At 39.6% G+C, this 17,792-nt stretch overlaps 1 long non-coding RNA gene across 1 annotated transcript in view; it reads right to left on the reverse strand.

Annotated features, from left to right (window-relative positions):
* LOC128811425 (uncharacterized) overlaps window positions 1-16,834 on the reverse strand; it is a 51,091-nt gene extending 34,257 nt beyond the window's left edge. The window contains exons 1-2 of the long non-coding RNA XR_008438342.1: window positions 16,462-16,834; window positions 15,467-15,515 (exon numbers count right to left, since the gene is read on the reverse strand). This is a non-coding gene — a long non-coding RNA (uncharacterized LOC128811425). The remainder of the gene's footprint in view (window positions 1-15,466; window positions 15,516-16,461) is intronic.
* Between the last annotated feature and the right edge of the window lie 958 nt (window positions 16,835-17,792).

Here is a 17,792-nt window from a genome sequence, read left to right on the forward strand (position 1 = left end):
TGCAGAATCAGTCTATTACCCCTGCATGACATGATCCAGAAACTTGCTACCACTACAGGACCTCAATTACAATTCCCAGCCCGGGTATTGCTGTCAGGGATTCTGCAATGCAACAGACACTGCATTTGTACCTCACGTTACTGCAAAGCTATTAAAGCCTTTGCACTTGGGATTCATGGACAACATTACAGGGGCTATGGACCAGAGGAGGAGTCTGCGCTGCCTCAACGGGACTTCAAGGTGGTCAGGAGCCCAGAGAAGGATGCACAGCTCTACAACCAGATGAAAGCAAACAGGCACTCACCCTCCCAGCTTCCTTATAGCCCCTTACTGCCACAGGGGCACACAGCACTTGACTGGTCAAGGCAATCCATCATTGCAGCACTGACAAAAGGACAGATTAGTTAGACTATTTAGTTAGACTAGTTTTTACTACTTAAAAAAAAAAAAAAAAAGAACTTATGCTGGCAACCCGTCCCCTGCTTTTCCCCAAAACACACAAGAGATTTCTAGTCAATACCTCTTAACCATGTCTGAGACTTGATTCAGAGGAAGGCACGTGGCCCTCATGGCTGTCCTGCTCGTCAGGAGCATGCTGCAGGACGCTGGACAAGGGAGGAAGGATGGCCCCAGATGGAGAGAAGCTGCTGTCCCAGGATGAGGCACGGGCTGCACTGCTCTGTTCCCCGTCTCAGAGTCACTTCTGCATCAGCATGCAGGTCAGGGAACAAAAGGAGGGTACAGTACTGTGGCCAGCCAGCATGACCACAGCATATATGAATGAAAAGGAGGCAACCTAAATATTGAACACACTCTCCTGTTACTATGGAAAATACTTATTGACATCACTGCAAGCAAAAACAAATGGCATTATCCTGGCAAAACCTTTTCAGATGGAGATAAAAGAGAGGTCCTTTCAAACATGGCCACTAAGATGTCAAAGCAATTTTCCTCTTCCCTTGTCAATACCAGCATCCCTAAGCTGAAGCTAATGGCATGTATGTGTGCTATTAATGCTTTATTGTAAGAATAAGGTTTTTCCTTCCACTGAAGCTAGTTACATCGTTTGTTTTCAAGAAGAGGCCTGTTTATCCCCATCACTTCAAAGCTATCCCTGCACCGAAGTTCTGGCCTCATCAAACACTTCAAAGCTTGCTCTAGCAAAACATATAAAATATGTGACATGGTCAGCAGCAGCTCTTTCCCAAAACCCAAACCTCCAAAATCTACACCCATTCCTGCTTCCAGGGGCTTCTTCTCTTCTCACTCAGAAAAGCAAGGCACCTGCCCTAAAATCTTTCTCTGAAAATCTTCTCCCTTTCTACATTAAATAGGCATTAAATAGTTGCCTATTTTTTCTGTAATGTCTTTTCATAGCATTTATAACCCTACAGAATATAATTAAGTCATTCACCTACAATTTCAAGCATTGCTTTAAGTATTTTTATAGGTACAAGAGCTTTCCCATACTGGTAGCAAACTTAATATGAATATTCTGAAGAACAAGACATGTTACTTCTTGAGCCATTCAACACATCCATTCAATATATAAATATTACAGGCCTACACCATGTCATTGGAAATTAGAATCCTACCAAAAACCTTATTTCACATACACATACAGAAGTTTACTTCAAATAAAATACTTCTGATAAAGTATTCATACAGGTGTCCACTGGCCCAATCTTTCTCTGCTAAGTCAAATGTTATGCCAACTTGAAACCCTTACTATTTCCTTCTGCCAGGAAAAAGCAAGCATGAATTAAAGGCTATTTCATATTCAATTTTCTACAGAATAGATAGGGTTGTAGGTTTAATTCTGTGTGGGCAGGGACACCCCCACAGTGAGCTTGTAAACAATTCAGACAGAAGACATGAAAAATATCAGCTAATTCTTATTTGGGATCACATAGTGCACTTGCTTTCTACAGCAGACTACAGAGTATTACTGCAAGCTGCAGAATATTTCATGTTTCACTTTAACATCAGGCTCATGGAGAGACAAGATTACAGAAGATTCCTATTTAAAAATAAAATAAAGTACATGTTTGAAAAAATCTAAATCTACCATGCAGGTTCTAAACCCTGACAAAGAGTCCAAAGAACCTGAATATTATTTTATAGCTTAAAAATAAAGTAGTTTTATTTCTGAGCCAACACCATAATTATTTTTGTTGTATTTTTGGAAGAAATACAAAGGGCCATCTCAATATTATATTCGCTCAGTAAAGGATGAAGAACAGACCTTGTATATTTATAAATTTAGTTTCAGTAGTATTACATACATATCATTACAGATTTTCCATTTTACTATAAACATTTTATATATATAAAATAAATTCTTGCTCAGCAGAGAAACAGAGGTTTAGAATGAAATGCTTGTGGCTCTGCCCTACTCCGAGGCAGGTGACTGTCAGTGTGTTCAGAGCATTAGCAAAGAGAGGCAGTGTCTCTGCAGAGAAGACCTCAGCCTTGTTTTTGGACATGAGGACAGCAGCAATCTGTATGAACCCTGCAGAACAGGCCAGCAGGCAAAGACATACTTATTTTCCAAAAAAATCCTCAACCTGGATATGATGCCCCTCAGAAGGGGTTAAGACAGTCTGCAATTTAACCAAATCATCACCTCCATATCAAAGTGCCATGTCGTTCAGGATTTCAGCTATGGCGTGGTCCTCTGGGAAAGAAGAGTTTCATTACCACACGTAAAAGGACAGTTTCTTCAGAGTTTCCTTTTCATGGAAGATCAAGCCTTTGCTAGCCTCCTGAAAACTTGCAACACAAGGATTACAACAATAAAACATTGCCAACACACATTTCTTGGCACAAATCACTACCACATCTCCAACCTCACCAAATACCCCCACAGTGGGGCTATCCTGAAACAGGAAGAACGAGCAGGAATTACAGTTGCACTGACAGAGTTTGCCCCTCATTACCCACACCACTCCCTGATGCAGGGACTAGCAGGTCTCAGGTCTGAAGGGAATCAGGATACTCAGCAGCCCCTTACTTCAGCTGTACTGCAGAGAAGCTGTTCTTTACCAAAGCAGTGAAGAAAACTTTATGCAGAGAAGAAAATATATTTCAATAATGGCACTCTTCCTACTTTTGCCCTTAGCTACATTTTGGAAGACACTGTCCTCACCATCCCCATTCTGTAGGTGCTGAGGCCCAGAAGGGCTTCTGGCTTATAGAAGTCATCCGTGGCAAAACCAAGTATGAAACTGATGTCCAAAATCTTAGAGCATTGCTTTCACCTCAAGGACTATTATTTCCTTCTGCAGATTAAGTTTTCATTGCACTTTAACCTATGAAATAAACAGAAAAACTGGATTCTACAAGTCCCTTAAAGTGTTCCATACTATATTGTGATACTTTCATTTACCTCAGACCCAAGCCTAGAAGAATCAAGAAACTTGAGTGACATAAATTCTAAGTGCAACAAGGGAAATGCACAAGGAACAGTTTTGGAGCAGAACCTTTGCAAGCTAAATTAAGGAAAGCAAAACATCCACTAAGGGTTGCAGAGAAGCTTTATTTACATAAAGACAACATAATTTGATCCACAGTGATCACTAAATGGCAAAAATTCAGCCACGTGGCATTTGAGACACTGAAGTGGACATTGGCTTTCCCTCAGCAAAGTACATGGCAGTGGTCTCAATGACAGAATGAAGTCATTGCTTACTGTGACCTGCTACCAGCAACAATCATCAAACAAACACCATCCCTAGACCCATTCCCAAAGAAGGTCAGCCAGTACCCCATGGCAGCTACAGAAAGCTGGCAGTGCAGAACAGCTCCCACTCATCTCACCTCATCTCTAAAACCTCTTAACTACAAGTAGGAACAAATGAATGGCTGATACACATTTTACCATACACCCCAAAAGAAGCCAAGGATATGCCACCTGCAGCAGCACAATGCCTATGGCAGAAAATTTGCCTGAGAATCCAAAATAAATCTGAGCAACAAAATATTTGAAGCTGAACTAATGCTACCATGATACAGCGCTAATTTTCAGATAAAAGAAATATAACACAGAATTTTGTCTCAGAAACTACAAAAAAAGTATTTACAACTTTCACAGATAGAAAAAGACAAGGGAGAATGCTACATCCAGCTGCCCTGCACAGAAATAGCTGAAACAAGTCACTAAGCAACACTTAGCTGCATTTCTTCTGAATACAGAGGATTAATAGCACACTGGTCAAGTCTTATCTTCTTATGAAAGCACTATACTAAAATATCACAAAGGAGTATTTGAAGGGTGTTACAGTTCCATATAAAAACATGCTCACATGAAAAACAGCTCTTTGGTATGTGCACAGACTGCTGTGCACATGATCTTGTCTGTGTGTTATTGATTCAAAGTGCAAATATCCAGAGCTTTTTTGCAACACTCAAGATACACATTTGGAGTTTCTTTTGTTGTTTTGTTTTCAGATTTAGTCCTCTACCTCTGTTATATATTAGAGTAGTAAGATGGTTTATGGAACATGGGTCTTGCAAGTCAGAAACTCCAGGGCAAACCATCCTATGTGAAGTCCACAAAGACCATGTACTTTAGGTGCCATTCTCTAGTATTCCCTACCTCCACAAAGATCTGTAGATAAGCCTATGCATGACTGACAGTGCTTACATATTATGGGGTTGCTATATGAGGCAGAAAGAAAAATAACATATTCAAGGACAGGATTACAACATGTTTCTCAGGGGTTTTTTTCAGCAGCTAGGATAATGCAGAAGTAACACATAGAGTCACAATTACTAAAAAAACAGTCATATTCAAAATACAAACAAGAAAAAAAACCTTGCTGGCAGACATCATAAAGGTTCATAATAATGACATCTTGGCCCAGTGTTTTTAATTCATCCAATTGAAGTCCCTCTCAGAATTAAGGAGATACAAGTCCCAGGTATATAGATGTGGCAAGGAAACCACTATTATTCATGCTGCCTTTGAATCTTACTCAGCTCCCCTGGCTAACTGGTGGCATGAAAGAGCAGTTCCAGGGAAGGCTTGACCATAGTGGCAGTGACAAAGCCATGCAATATCCCAGCTCTTTAATCACTTGAATATCCACCCCACACCTTTTTGATTTCTTTGCAGGATGCCACCATTTCTGGGTTACAGTCCTCTTGGCAAGCACCACCACATCCATAAAATAACTTCGCAGAGTAGTGAATTGCTGTTGCTGTTTCTAGGTTAACATTGGCAGAAACTAACAGAGTCTTCAAAAACATCATAAACTTTGTTTTAGAGCTGACACGCAATTGCTACATAGTGCAGTGCAGGAACACGGAGCTGTACAGGCAGATCCAGCACTGGTCAGATAGATGGCGTTTGTCATCATCTAAACTCTACCTCCAACAGAAAGGGGCGGGGAGAAGAGGAGGAAGGAAGAGTGTAAGGAGATGAAAGGGCAGAAAAAGAACTACCAGGAACATCTTAGACTATAGTATTTCTTGTACAGATCTGACCTGTGTTATGTATAGCAGTGTAACCTTGGGGGGAAAAAATCAGTAAATAACTTAGAGTACTTCATAAGTGAACAACACTGTCATCTGGGACACTCAGCTTCATTCATCATTATGGTCTTCCATCTCTCTCCCCAAGTCGATTGGGACTCAAACTGCAGTGGAAAACAGCTCATTCATCCACGGGGAAAGCAGCATGCTTCCCATTGCTAAGGAGTTTCCTGTGATTCTCAATGCCCAGGTCTATTACCATTTTCTTGTGTCTGAGAAAATAGGAGGCATTTTATAAGGCACTTTAACATTTGTTCATATTAGGAATACAATGAAAGAGCAATACAGACTGCTAACAGACCTCCACCAACTCCAGCATGTGCCTTCTCTTTGCAAGCTTAACTCCGAAACAAACTCTGAATCCTGACAGAATGGAATTACACACACAATAAGGTGCATTTCACCTATCACAGATTACCAACAGAAAGGTGAAAACCAGTTGGTGAAGCCCTTGAAGGGAATAACATCAAGTCCTCTGCCTTCAAAAACATCATGCAGGCAACATCAAGAAAGAATGAATGGAAAAGCATTTGGCAGAAGCAGAAAGAAGGAAAAAATGTACAGCTTTTAAGCAGTACCATTAACTTTAACTCAATATGGCAAAAAAAAAATCCTCAAAAAGAAGAAAAGCTCAGTACAACACAAATAAGCTGTATTTCAGATTATTTCACTGTGATCATAAAAGTGACATGCAGCAGTAATAGCTGCTAAGCTGCTATAAAGGCTGCTCTCCAAAGCAAATTGTCCTGGTCAAAATGCAGAACATTTCTTTAGCACGTCCTACTCATAAAAATAATTATGAGAATAACTGAAGACAAACCACTATTGCAAATCCTTTCAGTTTTCATCCCTTGGAAGTCATTAATCTAAACCTTCCGTGAACAGCAGACGGCCAGCAAAGAACTGTGCCGATTCTGCTGCAGCCCTGGCTGAAAGGAGCAGCAGCTCACAGATGCAGAGTGTGCCAGGGCCTCTCGCAGCTGACTGAAACTTGTGTTATCAGCTGGTGCTCCCTGCACCGGGGAAGAGAATATTTGGGTTTACACGAACAGACGTTTACTCAGTCACTGAAATTTCATGCATAGAGCCTGCATGTGACACTCAAAATCATTAGCATCATTAGACCTTCTGTGTCTCTGTTAGCACAGAGCAGGCAGCAAGGCACAGCTCCAAGAATACATTTTTTTATGCTAACAAAGTACTTCTGCGTTGACACGAGGCAGTGTCCGCGTTACCAGGTTCGCCCCCATTTGTGCCCCCCGCCGCGGGCCCGCGCACGGACAGCGCAGGTGGTGCTGCCACCTCTCGGCCTCTCGGGGCAGTGCGGGAGCAAAACCACCGGCGCCGCTGCGCCCGGCCAAAGCACGAGCCTTGAAAGCCGGAGCGCGACACCGACAGGGACCGCTCCCGGCACAGCGTCCTGGCACCTCAGTGACTAAGGATACAGCGGAACAAAACAATGATTACAGGAGTCCTCTGTTTGTACTGCTTCCCGAATTAGTCCTATTTGTGCAATTTAAGTCTTTTGGTGGATTTTGGAAAAAGGTTATAAAGAACTGAGCTGTAAGTTCAAGAACAAGCAATTAGTAGTAAATTCAAATATTATGCATTTTGTAGAAAGGAATGAGAATAATCACAGACGGGGTGGGAAGGGAAAGAAAAGAAAGGCTGATCAATTGCTAAAAGAAAGTCTGTACTGTATAGTAAAATTGGGAGAGTTTCCAAAGAAATATACTTACTGGTGAATAGTTTATATATTTTTTACACTATGTATTTGTATGTATTTTATACTGTGTTCACCATTTCTATCTGCACTCTTCTGTATGTCTGTTCAAAAGGGGAAATTTAAGCTAAATTTCTAGTGCCAGTGTGCAGTGAGTTTGAACTCATAAGAAAGGCTTTTGCACAATGCCAGTCAAAACACGCTTAAGCCAAGTAATCCAGGTCAGAGCCCACCATATGATCTGTGGGATAACTTCTTTTTCAAGTGTTGATTTATAGGCAACTTAGCATTCTTAAAAGGCAAGGTTTCTTTTCAGAAAAGATATAATGGGCTAATTGGCAGCTTCCCTGTAATAGGGTTAATAGGTCCATACTCAAAAATTTCCATCTACCCATACTTCATTCAGTCTCAGGCTCTCTTCCAAGACCAACCAAAACAGTGTCAGACAGCTGCCTTCCACATCTCTGTCTGGACTATACTGAGACTTATTTCAAAATCACCCAGAACCATCCAAGTAAGATGCAGCATTATGAGTGACCTAGACCTGTGAGACAGTGTATGTTACACCACTGTCTCTTAGGCTACCCCATTCCTCTTCTCTTGATCCTTCCCAGTCCTGCCCTCTACCTTTGGTTTAATATCAAGTTTTAGATGTTACTTTTTACACCTTCATTTTTAAGCCATTTATTCAGGTCAATTATGGAGAATCTGGAGCTTCTGCTTAACTCTTTATGATTTTTTTTATGCGAAGCAATTAAACTAAAAGATACATGGTTACACAGCTGTTTAAACAAGTGAGAAGTTTTAAGAAACACATACCTTGTCAAGTAGGCATAAAACCCCAAATTTCCTGTTGAAAGGTAAGAAAACCTTCTCGATTGTTTCAATGTTCTCAGTCTCTATTCAGGCCACTGAGGTAAAGGTTTCCAAAAATCTGAGTTTAAAGTAACAAATTCTTGACCATCTTTGTAACAACAGTTCTCAGCACTGACAAATACTGATTCATAAAAAACCATTTAGGATTAGTCCATTTGTAATTCCACATGGTTCATCTCAGGGAGTTATCAATGTCATGACTAAAAAACTACCTGGCATAGAAGGACAAGGAGTGTAAATCCAAAGAACTGCTGGCAAATCATGGGCAGCTAGACACCACTTTCTCTTGCCCATTTCCTGAGCAATTCTATCTATGGCTGTAATTTGGGCAAGGAATGGTAGGATAGGACAAAGAAGACGCATTGTGAAGTGAAACAGCAAATGAAGAGCTACAGACAAAACAATGTGCTTCATCACTGTGCTGTTCACTGCCTTACAGTTCACCTCCAACGCAACAGGCTTCTGTAAAATCACCAGAAAGCAGGAAATACAGCATTATAAACTATATTTTAAAATATGCTCATAAGTCTGAAAGGAAAAAAGGAAGTAGTCCTGCCACAAGAAACACTACTGATGCAAAATCTGGGGAAGCAGGGGAGCATTTTCCTTTCGCTTAAGTGAATCCACAACAAAGCCATGTCCTATTGCTGCTGAAAACCCCAGCCAGGCAACATGGAAATCATACCTCACTGTGCCAGCAAGAGTTTACCCTCTCCAGAAGCTTCTCACCACTGAGAAAGGGGCACATGGTAGGGCCACAGGAGACTCCTCCTCAGTGTTTGCCCATGACTGATATTCCATGCTCTCCACCCCTGCCCCACTTTCTGGCCATAGGCATTGAAATGACCCTGGAGCGCTGGGAACTCAAAACAGCAAAGATGCTGCTACTGGGGCCATGGCTCCTGGCTTACAGTCACAGAAACCAACAGTAATGGGGGTTAACCTCATTCAAAGAGAGAGAGAGAACAGTTTCCACCAAAGATCTCAGCCACAGAGCACCTCAACCATCTGTGGGGCCAGAGAATAATCCAATTACATTGCTTTCACATCATCTGAAAGGGTAAAACCACAAAGTCATAACACAGTCAAATGCATTTGTCCTTTAGTACAGTCCAATGCAGAGCAGGTAGATTTTCCTGCAAGCTTTTCTCTGCTTCATTCCAAACAACTTGAGGCACAGCTTGAGGATGGGCAGCATTCCTTTGTTATCGGTTTACATTGTTTTACTAAACTTTGGAGTTGCATCATGCTCCAAGAAGATAAAGCTCTGCTAAAAGCACATCACTGCAGTCCTCTTAGAGGCACTGGGTAAGACAGAAATTCTGTATGAATTTTCCACCTGATTTTATGTTAATATTTTTGTTTACAAGTTACCATTAAAAAAATATCATATTTCCTCAGAGAATGCCCTAATTTGCCGAGACTAGTATCTTTGCAGAAATACTGTGACTTCATTCAGGAAAGGTATTTTATTCCTTTGGCTTCAAAAATAAATGTTTGCCATGGGGAAAAAAAAATCCACTCCATTAACATAAAAGTATTTTTAAAAAAAGACTAACAATTGAGCACTTACGGGAATAGAGGAGACAAATGAGAATAACCAAACTGAAAGGCATTTTCAAAAAAAGTAGTATTAAAAAATAAACAAGGAGAAACATCTAATGATGTTAACCCTAGACTGAGAAGTTAAAAATAATTTGATTTCTATTTTTGATGCACAGAAATGAAGACAGAGAGACTATGGTCACTGTTTAATACACCTTCCCTTCCACCTCCCACACTACGTAGCTATAGTACAAAGTGGATTTTGGCAACAGGATTCTCCTACTCCCTCTTTAAACGTTTCTTCTTTTGGTTTGTTTTTTTCTTCTTCAGAAAAGACTGAGAGGAAGCTGACTAAATTCTATTATTCACAGTCACGTCATCGTTGCGCCCCCCAAACTCTTCATTTGATTTGATTAATAACTGCAGCTAAAAGTATTAATTTATTTTCTAATCACACAAAGTTTGCAAGAAGCATAGAAGAGGCAAGTGGATAATTTTCATTTACACTATTGCTTTAGACCTTAAGTATTTCAAAAAGAGAGGAGAAAATATGGCAAAGCCTGCCTTCTTGTCTGCAGTATTTACATGCTTTACATAGTCTAAAAATATGTGGCTTATTAATGACTTCTTTTTCAACCTCTCCAATAAGCTTTTTATTAACATGACAGTCCTTTACTTGCAAGTGTCAAGCAATTTCATACTGTGCATGTATCCTTTATGATGTTTAATACAAAAGATAGTACAGTATTTATATCCCTCACAATAAGAGAATGGATTGTTTTAAGGTTATACAGCCCCGTTGTGATAAAGAAAGAAGGAACCTTACAAAATGATAAATATTTTCATTAAAAAACTTTAAAACTAAAAGTTCAAAGATATGTTCTCCTCTCTTATATCTTGTCAAAACATGACTTAGGACCCAAAACTAATCTACTTTCAATTTTATTCCATATTTCAGTGCTGTCATAGTACTGAGCAGAGAGTATTGGAATACGATCATTTTTTATTTTGTTGATGTTACCGACAGCTTTATTTCACAAAGCAATCTTATACTATGTCTACCACTGGCAGGTCACAAAGGTCAAATAGTCTATCCTTACAGGTAGAGAGCTTATTAAATGGCACGTCTATTAAACCCAATGGACAACATAAAGAAACATTTCAGCAAAATACTTCTAATATTCTTCAGTAAAGACACAGTCAAAAAGGTATTAAACAATTTCAACCTAGACCAATAAGAATTTTTTTATAAGCATCTTCAAAATAATGCTTCATAAAAGCATTTGGAACAGACAGTAGGAGAAAGACCTGCAGAGAGATGGATTTTGTGCAAACATTTACTTTGCATTATGCCTTTACAACGACACATTCATAGCACATTTAATGCTAGGTGGCTTATCAAAGATTAGTTTATGCTTCCTAGGACTGTTATTTAATTAAACATTCAATTTTAAATTATAATGAAATTTATATGATACATACTTCAGCAACATTTGTACTTGTGTTTTACATACTATCCTGGATCATTGCAGGGTGATTCTTCAGAAGCAATACATTTTAGCTATTTATTTTCAAATTATGTAATTAATCACATAATAGTTGGGAAAAATCCAATTACATAAATCAGAAAAAGGCACTCGAATAAAATCTCCATTTAGTGTCTTATAAAATCTACATAATTATTTTTAACTAAGAGGGTGCATGCTTTGCAAAACCAGAGTATTTATAGACACATAATTGTGATTTTCTCTCTCTCTCTGGCATCCTTTCATTATTTCGCTATTTGCCAGTTATCTATGGTATGCTGGAACTTGCTATTTCAATATTTGTATTTGCATGACTGCATTTACAAAAGAATAACAAAATAAAGACATATTTGGATTGGGAAACCTATACGTCCAGATGTTCATCCTCAGACTTAACCCTTGCAGCTCAAAGAAAGCATTCCAGTTGCATTTCTAAATTCCACACACTTACTCCTGCATAACCAAAATACTGAATACTGTGAGAGTCTGTGGACTCTCACACACAGTTTATTAGATACAGTACTTGGTCTCCTGTTATCAGAAGATTCACCTACTCAGATAATTAATAAGATACAGAAGCATAAAACACGAGTTGTTAAAGTTTACAATTACCTTCCCTCACAGCTCCATTCTAAATGCACTGTCCTTGCTTTAACACATAGTAAATCATCTACCTAAATGTATTTGCACCCAATCATTTTTTAAAGTCACAATCTTTGTAGTGTCAACTTGTCAAGGGTCAAAGGGAAGAACAGGCAAGATTCCCAAATCAATCTGCTTGTAGAAACTGTCTCATTTCATTTCAAATTACCTGCTGTGGCTGAAGCAGGCTATGGACAAACTGCCTTCCTCCATAAACCATGACAGCACAGGTCGAACTTATGTGATCATTCATAAGGGGCAAGTCATGCTGGGTCTGTCATTAACTACTTTTAAACTGCAGTGCAGGGTTAAGTGATCTTGCAGGGCAGCAGCAGATATAAATACTATTTGGACAGTTTAATGTCAGGCAACAACTCCTCTGGGATTAAAACCGTGTAACCCAATAGCGGTGCTATCGATAGAAGGATTAAGGTACTTTGGGACTGTTTCTTGTACTCACAAATTTTCATATGTTTTGTACCTAAACGATTTCATGTTCTTAAGATATCAGATGTATAACATAACACCCCTTAAGAGTCCCTCTAGAATATCAGCAGCAAGAGTCACCAGCACCACCATCTTCTGTGGAGGCATTCCCAGTTGGTTTAGCTTTGCCCATGTCCAGGAGAGGCTGCTGCTAATCCAAGAACGTAAATACATTGCAGCACTAAAAATACACTGGGCTGCATGATTCACAGGCAAGGAAAACAGCCCAGAACCCAGCCTCCTCCAAGTCAGGCTGGGCACACACCACAAAAGTCTGTATTAAGCAAGGCACATGGCAGTGGATCTATTAACTGAACCTGCTACACAGCTGACAGGAATAGAAAAAGATCACTGCATGTCTTAAGTAATTACTGCATAACAATATAATGTGTGCTTTGGTCAGTTTTTCTCTGGTCACCATACACTGATACACGTGAGAAAGATAGTATTTAATAATGAAAAACAGCCATCATCTTTTTCAAAGTCTGTGGACAAGAAAAACCAGAGGAGATCTGTTAGACTAGTGAATTAAGCTGGTCTCAGCAACAAAAATTTAAAAAAAAAAATTCTTGAAGGGGTACCTAATTTTCCTGATTCTTTTTTCATCATCACAACCCTATTTAATGATTCCAAACATAGGTCACAGTATCCTTAATGCATTTGTCTTCAGTCATTAAGCAAATGGGTATTTTAACAAGAACATGCAGGAAGAGACCAGTACTCCAATCTGCTGAAGCAGACAAACTTGCTCATCCTGAGACTCACTACCCACTGGCTGGATACAGATGCAAAACCATACCTGAAACAGCACACAAACACAACAGGGCTGATTTATCCATGTCTCATAAAACACAACTGCCAGGGGCACTTAGAAGTAAAGAAGTAAAGCTTAATCTAACAAAATACCAAACTTCAGAGCCAACATAACTTAATGCAGGAACACATACATTTTCTTCTGAAAAAGAAAGTGCCAATACAACTTGTTCAGAATGGAGAGTCACCTCCTGAGGCACACAACGTGACAGTGGCTTTTGGAGGCCAGCTTTCCAGGAGGAAAGGTGAGGTGCAATGGCTCTGTGACAGGCTGCCAGACTGTTGGCACTACAGATCATCTCTGTATTTACTCTTAACTAATTATAAATCTATTACATCAAAAGGAAAGGATGAGAAAAAAAACCCTTGAGACACTGATCTGTGTATGTGTGTGAATCACAAATATCCACAGCAAAGGCAGAACATGTTTGCAGCTATTTTGTCTACTTCACATCTGCTAATCCAAAAGGGAGAGAAACCACTGTTAAGGATGATTCTTGAATACTACTCTAAACAATGTTTAATAGTAAAAAAAAAAAAATCAACACTTGTTAGGCATAATAATGTGTTTTAGGACTCCAACTTGGCTTCACACAAAATGTTTCTAGGCAACTTCTATTTTCTGCTCTAGAATCTTTGGAAAATATCCCAAACATACATATTATACCTCTTCTTCAGCGATGCTCATGACAACAGCCACCATTCTTTCAGCTGTAGAAGTGAAATAGTGCTTGCCTCAAATTATTTTAACCACTGGTTTATTTAGAGAATCATCTGCTCAGAAGCTGCAAAGGATCCACGACCCTCCATTTCCAGTTTTGCTTTCCACAACAGCAGTGGAATACATAATGTGTTTAAAGTACTACAAGTAGCAAAAGGAAGACAGCTCCCTAACTTAGTAATCAAACAAACCAGAAAAAACAGGTAATTCACCACTTTTTCCATCTGTCCAAGATTAAACATCTAGTAATAAAACTTCACAGTAAATATATGATTTAACTTACCATCTTTTCAAATGAATCCTTTCAGTGCTATTATTTACACCTTTTACATTAACACTACAACAGTCTCTAAAGCTGAGAGAAACTTACAAATTCCACCAAATGGGAAAAAAAAAAAAAAAAAAAAAAACAAACAAACAAACAAACAAACAAAAAAAAAAAAAAAAAAAAAAAAAACCACCTTCGTGTTGTAACGAATGGCAGTTTTGACTCAAAGGATTCCAGGAGTTTTCATGCATGGGAATGTGTATTCAATATTACACACCTCTACAGGATGCTTTATTTTGAAATGATAATACATTTACTTTATATTACTTTCAATTAAATTCTACAGAGCTTAGTAGGAATTATAAGCCAATTAATACAGGAATAAAATTGTTCTCAACCTGTGGCATACAGCTTACATATATTGCACAGCTACACCACCACTGTAAATTGTTTAGAAGGCCAAAATAATAGATGGCTGGCCCAAATTTTCAGGTCAAAAAAGTGCAAAGGAAGAAAAACCAAAAATAAAAGAAAAAGTAAATAAAAATTCCTTGCTTGAAGATTGTACTTCTCAGAGAAAGAAAAGAGAAATAATTTTTGAACCATTTGTGAGTTTTATCTGTAACTACTTGAAACAAGCTCAAATGCCATTATAAAAGATTTTTTTAAAAATACCCACAAAACCAAATCCTGGGTTAATTCCTACCTATCTGCAACAGCTCATTTGTTAGAAAATGAATGAGCAGCATCACCACATCTCCCTTGCTGCAGTTTCCTACCCTCAGTAGCAGAGGCAGGGTAAGAACAATCTGGGCTTATCAGGGTTCTTTACTCAGCAGGCTGGAAATCACACTCAGATGGACCCCGCCAAATCAGCTTCCAACACCTTTTTCTTAAGTTTCCTTCACCTTTACATATAGTGGTATCAAGACAATAATTTACCAGGTTCATTGCACTTCTTCAAACACTGCAGTTCCTTTTTCTTCATGGTACTGAGTACATTTCCTTCTCCCTTACCTGGGGCAGAAAACAGGATCAAGAACTGTTCAGCTTCTCCCCAGTTACCCGAGCAGAAATTTTGCATATTCTCAACAAGTAATTTGGGGTTGGAAGTAAATTATGTTTAAGGTCACTTCCAACCCTAACCATTCCATAATTATTAATTTTAAAAAATATCAAACATTATCTGCAAAATTCTTTTTAGTTAAGGAATGAGAAAAACAGAGTCGAAATTACAACTAAATAATAATTTCTACAAAATACATAATTAAATTGAATTATTTAAATACTAAAACATCTGAGTCACCACAAATTCAATTCTAAAGCAATACCTGAAAGTTATAATTCCTGCAATGGAATTCTCCCCTTGAACTGTAAACCCTGGAGTGAAAGAATAACATCCAGAATCATCATGATATGGAAAATAAACAACTCTGTTATCATTGGGATACTGTGATCAGCTTAACCTACAAATAGCTCACAACCCTGTCTAGCTGGTGGAAATGATTGAAGCAATCAGCTCAAAATGGAAAACAAAAAAACAAACAAAACAAAAAAAAAAAAAAAAAAATCCAAACCCACACCTTCTAAGAACCCTTGACTTGATAACAACATGCTCTAAAATTGAGCAAAACTTGCAAAACCCAGAGTTTAAGACAGAACCGCAGGCTATGACTTCACTGAATAACAGACTATTAAAGGAATTTTGACGAGCCCTCCATGAATGCCATCAGCTCCCGAGGGCTCATTCCTCACCAAGCCTTTTCTTTGAGGAGTGATTACAGGACACAACAAGTTTCAAACCTATCCATATGCAGATGTCAGCAAACTATGTACCTTGTTAGTGACTGGGAACAAGTACAGTCACTCTGATAACACGGGATTCAATCACGATGAATATTTGAATCAAAAACAGACGGTACAAGCTTGATTAAGAAATCATGGGTTTTGGCAGAGAAGTGCAAGATGAGGAATTGCCTAACATAAATTTAAGAATAAAAAGTATTCCTTAAAAAAAATTACTGAAAGACAACTTCATGGAAACTCCCAATTCCCTCTAGGACATCTTGGACAATATTCTATTATACATACTGGGGGGAGGCGGGGGGGAAGAAGGAAAAAAAAAAAAAAGAGTGGGGGGGAAGCAAACAACTATAACTGATTTCCTATTTGATGGCAGGGAACACACATCTGTTGACTATTTCGTCAATCTGCCTTAAGATGTTCATTCAAACTGCAGAAGGCCGAATCTGATTACTTTCAAGGAATGAGCCAGGCTTTACGCTTGCTCAAAAAAATCCTTGGAAAGAAGACGCAATGGAAATACCGTATTCGGAGCCTCAAAGTCAGCAAAGAGGAAGAGAAATAGGAATGCTGAACTCTTCGGCTTGTCTTCATCCCTCAGCACTTCACTGCCAGTGCAAGGGCCGTGCTAGAAATGCAGCTGCTCGGCAGGGCCAGCACCATCGGCAGCGCCCACAGCATTCCCAGCGCCCTGCTGGCCGCGCAGCGCTCGCCTGTGGCCGCGGCCGGGCCGGGCCGGGCCGGGCCGGGGGTTCTGAGGGCCCGGGAGCACAGCCCGAGCCCGGCCCGGCCCAGCCCGGCCCGGCCCAGCCCGCAGCCTGGCGGGGACACGCAGGGACGGAGGGTTTCAGAGCGCGGGGAGGGCTCTGCACCCCGCGATGAGGGGCGGCCCTCACGCCATGTCCCTCCTCAGCCCCCTCGCGCGCTCAAGGGCGTTACTGGAGCCCCTGCGGTTAACACAGTGACACTGAGGCTTGAACAGGCTTTAGGAAATAAAATCTCTTGTCACAATAGGAAAAGCATGTAAACACTACAAAACTGACTAACAGCCCATTTTCCTCCGCTGAGGATTTTCCAAGACCCTTGTTTATGTTTGGATGCCAAAGCTTTCCCTGTTTCACACACTGATGATGTTAACCCAAGGCAGACTCCTCGGTGGCCTTACCATTTCTGTTTTGATGGGCTAGGCAAAACACCAAGTCACAGATACGAATCATGCAACTATTTTTAATAAAACCGACCTTGAACTTTACAAAGGAGGAGGACACACATTAAAAATTAATTTTGAGGCAACCAAAAGAAAAGTAGATGCTTCCACTGAGCATCTGCATGGAGTATGTTCCTCTAAAACAGTAGAGGTCAGCCATTCCAAGGAGACAGATCCTAAAAATACTAGGTTATTTAATGTGTCAAAGCTACAAGCAACAATGCAAAAGAAAATTTCAAATACTGATGCAAAAAGGGGCAAGAAATTAACCAGAATACATTTCTTTAAAGAATCACTTTTAACATGAGGAACTTTTGTCCATCTGTATTTAGAGTCATGAAAAAATAATCTAATCTGTTTTTTGTCTGTTAAAAAAAATCTGAACTTCCTCTAATGAGGATGTTGGGCTGCTTTCATGACACACTTATCAAACATTTACTTCAGTTGTTCAGTGATGTCACAGAACCACCACAGATAAAATATTTCTCCCACACAACAATTTCTTTTCACCACACTGCTGATTTTTGCTTTTAGCTTCTACAACACAGCTGACTTGGCTTTAAAGCTCTGCTCCCCAGTGCTTCCTTCCACCATGCATGCAAAGTCATCTCCCCCAGTGAGCAAGTTAAAGGGTGTAAAATCCCTAC

This window comes from Vidua macroura, chromosome 9, assembly GCF_024509145.1.
Source record: "Vidua macroura isolate BioBank_ID:100142 chromosome 9, ASM2450914v1, whole genome shotgun sequence".
Taxonomy (NCBI): Eukaryota; Metazoa; Chordata; class Aves; order Passeriformes; family Viduidae; genus Vidua; species Vidua macroura.